General features: G+C 38.1%; 1 non-coding gene across 1 annotated transcript; it reads left to right on the top strand.

Moving 5' to 3' along the window:
* Positions 1 to 5,146: 5,146 nt before the first annotated feature.
* On the top strand, positions 5,147 to 5,253 carry LOC127109807 (small nucleolar RNA R71). Its single transcript, XR_007797058.1, has one exon. It is a non-coding gene; the product is annotated as a small nucleolar RNA R71 (small nucleolar RNA).
* Positions 5,254 to 7,637: the final 2,384 nt, after the last annotated feature.

The following is a 7,637-nucleotide window of genomic DNA, read 5'->3' as shown; positions in this document are numbered from 1 at the left end:
ATTGTAACTGGTTGCACAAATGCCTGACACTAGGCTCAATGCCTAATGCCTCCATACAGCTCGAGTCGGGATATCTGGTGGGCAGAATTGGGCACTGGGAAAGCATGGCGTAGCGCTGCTCTTGAACTGGGTCACGAAAGATTACTCGCATAGTATCGATATTCTCCATCCTAAAAGGTTAGATTAGAAATAGAGGACACCTGAAATCACAAATATCATAACTGTTAGTCTCCACATTGATATACATATATATATATATATATATATATATATATATATATATATATATATATATATATATATATATATATATATATATATATATATATAAAACAAATAAAAATATAAATTGAAAAAGTAAAGCAAAGGAAAAGAAATCATGGGTTGCCTCTTATGCAGCGCTTGTTTAACGTTGTTAGTTGGACGATTCGAACTTTATATGTTAGAGGTAGGAACTTGAGGGTTGATCAGAGTTTGATCATGGCATTCTGTGGGGATGTCACCTCCTTGGTATTTCTTCATTCTTTGTCCATTTACCACAAACGGATTACAGGAATTGTTCCAGATTTCAATTGCTTCTGATTTTAGGATTTTGGAAACCTCAAAGGGGCCTGTCCACCTCGAATGCAGCTTACCTGGAAAAAGTCATAATCTCGAATTGAAAAGGAGAACAGAGTCGCCCATATTAAATTCCATTTTCACAATCCTTTTGTCGTGTCAAGCTTTGGTTCTCTCTTTGTATATAACGACATTCTCGTAAGCGTTCTGGCGGAGTTCCTCCAATTTGTGGATATCAAGGATTCGCTTCTTGCCAGATGCTAGGTAATCCAAATTCATGGTCTTGATGGCCCAATATGCCTTGTGCTTGAGTTCAAAAGGTAAGTGGCATGACTTCCCGTAGACCAACTGGTATGGTGAAGCTCCAATAGGGGTTTTGTAAGCAGTTCTGTAAGCCCGCAGCGCTTCTGTTAGCTTTTCAGACCAATCTTTTCTGGATATAGATACAGTTTTCTCCAAGATCTGCTTAATGTCTCTATTAGATACTTCCACTTGACCATTAGTCTGGGGATGATATGGTGTTGTTACTCTGTGTTTTACTCCATATTTCCTTAAGAGTTTATTAAATATCCTGGATATAAAATGTGATCCACCATAACCTATGACAAGTCGTGGTACTCCAAATCTGGGAAAAATATTATTCTTGAACATCTTGATGACTACTCTTATGTCGTTGGTGGGTGCGGCTATAACTTTTATCCATTTTGACACATAGTCAACGGCTACCAAAATGTACTTGTTTCTCGACGAAGATGGAAAAGATCACATGAAATTAATACCCCAAACATCAAATAGTTCTACTTCTTGGATGTTCTTCAAGGGCATTTCGTCACGTCTTGAGATGTTCCTAGCGCACTGGCACCAGTCACATTGGACAATATAAGTATGGACATCACACCATAGTGTTGGCCAATAAGGATCAGCTTGAAGGATCTTAGTGTATGTCTTGGATGTGCTTCAATGTCCACCATAGGGTGAAGAGTGACAATGCTCTATGATATTTCTGACTTCTTCTTCCGGGACGTAATGTCGAAATATGTTATTCGTTCCTCTTTTGAAAAGGAGTGGTTCGTCTCAATAGAAATGTATTATATCTTTAAAGAACTTCTTCTTCTGTTAATAGTTGAGGTCAGGTGGTATGATATCAGCGGCTAGATAGTTCACAAAATCAGCGTACCATGGTACTCTACTAATTTATGAAACTGTCCCAAGGTTGTCTCTATCAAGTTCAAAGGGAGAAGTATCTAACTTAGCTATCAATCTGTCATAAGTGAAGTCATCATTTATAGGTAAATGGTCTGGCTTCAAATGCTCTAATCTGGAAAGATGGTCAGCAACTACGTTTTCTGTTCCTTTTTTGTGTCTAATATCTAAGTCGAATTCTTGTAGCAAAAGGATCCACCTGAGTAATCTAGGTTTCACATCCTTTTTGCTTATAAGGTAACGGATAGCTACATGGTCTGTATAGACTAAAATCTTAGATCCTACAAGATAAGACCTAAATTTATCGATTGCAAAAACTACAACTAGGAGTTCCTTCTCTGTTGTTGTATAATTTAATTGAGCGGCATCTAGGGTTCTACTTGCGTAATATATTACATGTAGTTTCTTATCTTTTCTTTGCCCTAAAACAGCTCCTATAGCGAAATCCCTAGCATCACACATTACTTCAAAGGGTTTAGTCCAATCCGGAGGTTGTAGAGTGGGTGCTGAAATTAGCGCTTGTTTTAACTGATTAAAGGCTTTGATGCATTTTTCATCAAAAATGAATTCAATGTCTTTCATTAGAAGGCCGGTCAGGGGTTTTGTTATTTTAGAGAAGTCTTTTATGAAGCGTCGGTAAAAACCGGCGTGTCCAAGAAAACTACGGACTTCTCTAACTGTCTTAGGAGGGTTAAGGTTTTCTATAACTTCTATCTTTGCTTGGTCGACCTCAATGACTCTCTTAGATATTATACGTCCTAACACTATGCCTTCTTTAACCATAAAGTGGCACTTCTCCCAGTTTAACACAAGGTTAACTTCTACGCATCTCTCTAGGATTTTCTCAAGGTTAATGAGGCAGTCTTCAAAGTCGAACCCACACACCGAGAAATCGTCCATGAATACTTCCATAATTTCATCGAGATAATCTGCGAAGATTGACATCATATAACATTGGAAATTAGTTGGCGCACTACAGAGTCCAAACGGCATTCATCTGTAAGCAAACGTTCCGTAAGGACATGTAAAGGTTATTTTCTCTTGATTCCTCAGGGTGTATGGGTATTTGGAAAAATCCAGAATATCCATCCAGATAACAAAGGTAAGAGTGTCTGGTAAGACGCTCCAGCATTCGATCTATGAATGGAAGGGGGAAATGGTCTTTCCTAGTTGCCTTATTGAGCTTCCTATAATCTATGCACATACGCCATCCGCCTTCTATGCGTTTAGCTACATGCTCGCCCTTCTCGTTCTGCACGACTGTGATGCCTCCCTTTCCTAGTTGCCTTATCAGAGATCTAATAGATTATACCAGCCTCTAGCAATTTAGGGACTTCCTTCTTCACCACCTCGCTCATTACAAGGTTGATTCGTCTCTGATGTTCCCTTGAAGGTTTTGAATCCTCCTCCAGCGAGATCCTGTACATACACACGGATGGGCTTATACCTTTTAAATCATAAATGTTGTACCCTAAGGCAGAGGGGTATCTTCTTAAAACATTCAAGAGTCGATTTGTCTCGTCTTGGTTTAAGGTGGCACTAACTATTACTGGGCGGTTCATTTCTTTATCCAAAAACTCATATCTTAGGTTCTTGGGTAGTTCCTTAAGTTCTTGAGCTGGTTTTTGAGAATTTGGTGAAAGGTCTGGCGTAAGATCCAAACATTCGTTAGTGTGAGGTTTCGTTTCCTCTAGCTCGTCATCCTTTTCGTTCAGGTTTAAAAATAGTTCGATCACAGGTTCTCCTCAATCAAATTCCCTTATGCACTCATCTATGATATCGATCGCATATCATACGTCTCCTAGAATTGGTGCCATCAAAATTTTTTAAAGAATGAACTCGATCTTTTCGTCCCCTACTTCGAAAGTTAATTTTCCTCTTTTAACATCTATTATAGCTCTGGCTATTGATAAGAATGGTCTACCTAAAAGGATAGGGATATCGTCGCCTTCCTTGATATCCATGACTATAAAGTCTGTTGGGATATAAAGTTGACCGATCCTAACTGGGATGTCTTCTAAAATGCCTACAGGATACTTAACAGACCTATCGGCTAATTGGAGGGACATCTTAGTTGGTTGCAATTCTCCTAAGTTTAACCTTTTACATATAGCTAAGGGCATTAAACTCACACTAGTGCCTAAGTCTAGGAAAACTTTGTCAATCACATGACTCCCTAAAATGCAAGGTATAGAAAAACTACCAGGGTCTTTCTCCTTCTTAGCGAGTTTATCCTCGGAAATAAAGTTGCATTCCAAGGGTTTTGGATCGTCAAGCCTACGCTTGCTGGTCAAGATGTCTTTGAGAAATGTTGCGTAAGACGAAATTTGGGTGATGGCTTCGGTAAAAGGAATCTCTACATGAAGCTTCTCTATTACTTTTATAAATTTTTGGTATTGGTTGTTGACTTTGGTTTGTTTAAGTCTTTGCGGATATGGGATTGGTGGTTTGTACGGGGGTGGTGGTTTGTAAGTTTTATCCTTGGCTTCACCTTCTTGATCGGTTTGTATCTCGGGTTCCACCGGTTCCTCTTCTTGGTTGGTAGGTATATTTTCTTTAGAAGTTTTGGACTCGCTCATCTCTAGGTTATGAGGCTATTCGTAAGCGGTCCCACTTCGTAACGAGATAGCGTTAGCTTGCCCTCGAGGGTTTAGTTGAGGTTGTCCAGGGAATTGGCCTCCATGTGTAGTTTGTGGGGCTTGGTTTTGTGCTACCTGTGAGATATGGGTTTCAAGCATCTTGTTGTGAGTGATTATCTGATCAACCTTGGTTCCTAATTGCGTTATAAGTTTGTTTACGTGAATGTTCTGGTTTAGGAATTCTTTGTTTTGCTGAGTCTGACCCGATATAAAGCTATTCATGATCTTCTCGAGGTTAGACTTCTAGGGCGCAACTTGCATAGGTTGGTTTGGTTTTTGGGCTTGATAACCTTACGGTCTCTGAGGTGCATGATTTTGGATAGGGTTCTGGTTTTTATAGGAAAATTTTGGATGATTCTTCCATCCAGGGTTGTAAGTGTTTGAAAATGGGTTACCTTGGGCGTAATTCACTTGGTCGATGTTCAGGTCGTTCAAAAGGTTACACTCCGCCGATTCGTGTCCTTTAGATCCACAAAGTTCGCACTCTGTGTGGACTACCGCTACGGTGTTAGTGTTTGTAGACATATGTTTGATCCTAAGGGCTAAAGCATCTATTTACGCCTGCATCATGTCTAGATGCTCGTTCAGTTCCCCATTGGTAATGGTTTTGGGCCATATCCTCAATTAGGTCACAAGCTTCAGGGTAAGGTTTGTTCATCAGTGCGCTACCTGTGGCAGCGTCGATGCTCATCTTGGTGTTATAATGGAGTCCATTGTAGAAGGTATGAACGATCAACCATTGTTCTAGGCCATGGTGTGGGCAGACTCTTAATAACTCTTTATATCTCTCCCAAGCTTCAAAAAGTGATTCTCCTTGGTTTTGAGTAAATCTAGTTATTTGGTTTCGAAGAACAACAGTCTTACTAGGGGAAAATATCTAGCAAGGAATACTCTCCTAAGGTCTTCCCAAGTAGTTATTAAGTTAGCTAGAAGTGAATCTAACCATGAATGTGCTTTATCCCTAAGGGAGAAAGGAAATAATCTTAAACGGATCGCATCTGGTGATGCACCGTTGGATTTAAAGGTGTCGGCCAGTTGGATAAAGACTTTTAAATATTGATTTGGATTCTCAGCAGCGAGACCCGTGAATTGGTTATGTTGCACTAATTGCAACAAAGACGGTTTTAGTTTGAAATTATTAGCAGGAATATGGATGTTTACTATACTAGAACTAGGTTCCTCGTTAGAGGGTTGGGCAAATTCCTTAAGAAGTCTCTGGTCGCGGTTCTCGGCCATAGCTTTCTTAATTCGGATGAGTAAGAGGTTTGTACAAGTGTAACGTTTGGGTTCTGCTAAAGGATCTACTAAATTTCTGATACTGCGGGTTCTTCACATTTACCGGCTAATAATGCCTTAGTCTAGATGGTGTGACAACAAGGTACAAAATTTGACGAAGTTGGTCCCCGACAACGGCGCCAAAAACTTGATCGTGTGAATTTGCAAATGCACGAATCGTGTCAAAGTAATATACAATAATATCGATCCCACAGAGACCAAATCGTCAATCTATCAATTACTATTGTTACAGTGTTTATCTAAGGCGGTATAATAGAGATATTGATGTTGTGAAATAATAGTAAATAATAAATACAATGCAGATAAAGACAGGTTTGAATGTATATCACGTCAGTTAAGTGATGTTTCGATTGTCTTAATAGAACTACTTATGAGGCAATATTTTCTACTCTTGAAAAGAATCCATTTAATAGGAACTGACGCTTTCGCGTATTCAGAACCGAGTTTACCCTTAAATTAAGGCCTTTTATTGTCACTTATAAAAGGTGCGCAAAACGCTAAAGTAGTAAACTTATTTTTAAGAAATAAGACTCATAAACTTAGTTGAAAAGTGATTTTGACTTGGAAAGTTTTACCCAAGGAGTTTCCTGATTTTAAATCTATCAACGCGTCCGAAAACAGTTTCAAAAATAGTTTTTCCTTAAAGTGATAAAAATTCCTAGTTAACTAAGCCAGAGTACTTTCGCACTCCTTGAATAGTTAAAACTAATCAAGTTTGTTTCAGAAAACTCAAGTTAAAAATCAAAACAGCCTTTAAGTATTTCTACAGATTCAATATGTGAAACATCTCTTTAACCGCGATCCTTACATTCTAACCTTTAAAAGATTTAGCCAGACATGGTAATACCAACAAACACAACGATATTGATCATGATGAAAAGTTGTTTTAGAATGTGAGGCGTAAGGAATAGATAAAGCGTGTAAAATAAATAAAGCGTAGACAGAAAGTAAATAAAGTAAAGCGTAGACAGAAAGTAAATAAAAATAAAGCGTAGACAGAAAATAAATAAAAATAAAGCGTAGACAGAAAGTAAATAAAAATAAAGCATAGAAAGAAAATAAATAAAATAAAGCGTAGACAGAAAGTAAATAAAATAAAGCGAGACAAGTAAATAAATAAAGCGATAAAATAAGAACCTGCTCCAAACTGAGGGCTTTCAATCTGGTACAAGGAAAATAAACCTCTGACTCTGAAGCTAAAGATGACAGCATCTCGAAGTGACCCAACTCAATCTCATTAAGGTGCGATAACCCCCCGATGTGACAGATTATCGCTTTTACAAATGATAAATATAGGATTAGTGTTGTAAACTAAGTTGGATGATTTGAAAATGAAATGTAACGAATTATTTATAGAGGATTTCAGCAGCTTGCAAAGACCATGGTTCCCTCCAACTTCTCCTTAACGGGAACGTGATTTGCAAAGGTGGAGCCCGCCATGTGTGGAAATGGGAAAGATCATGGGAACATGGCGGTTACCTCCTGGTTGAGGGCTGATGAGTCATGGCTTCTCCTATAGTGGCCGCCATGTGCAACGCCATGTGTACAATATTCGCCAAAAAACCCTAATTTTAGGTCTATTTGCTTCGATTCTTCCAAAAGGGTCCCGAAATAGGTAAATATCTGAAAACAACATAAAAGAGAGCATAATACAAACAAAATGATAATAAAGTCCTAATAAACATGTGAAATCCGAGTCAAAAACACGGTGTGATTCAGTGTAATCGGTTACAAATTTGGTGTAATTGATTATCACCCTCAAATTTTTAGTGTTTTTCAGAGCATAATAATCTTTAACCGGTTACACTTTTGGTGTAACCAGTTACATGTTTGAAAATTTTGTTTTTCATTTTAGTTGGTTTGCTACATTGATGTGTATTGTTATGCGTATATATATATATATATATATATATATATATATATATATATATATATATATAT

Source organism: Lathyrus oleraceus, chromosome 7 (genome assembly GCF_024323335.1).
Source record: "Lathyrus oleraceus cultivar Zhongwan6 chromosome 7, CAAS_Psat_ZW6_1.0, whole genome shotgun sequence".
Lineage (NCBI taxonomy): Eukaryota > Viridiplantae > Streptophyta > Magnoliopsida > Fabales > Fabaceae > Lathyrus > Lathyrus oleraceus.
This window is presented reverse-complemented; position numbering and strand designations above follow the sequence as displayed.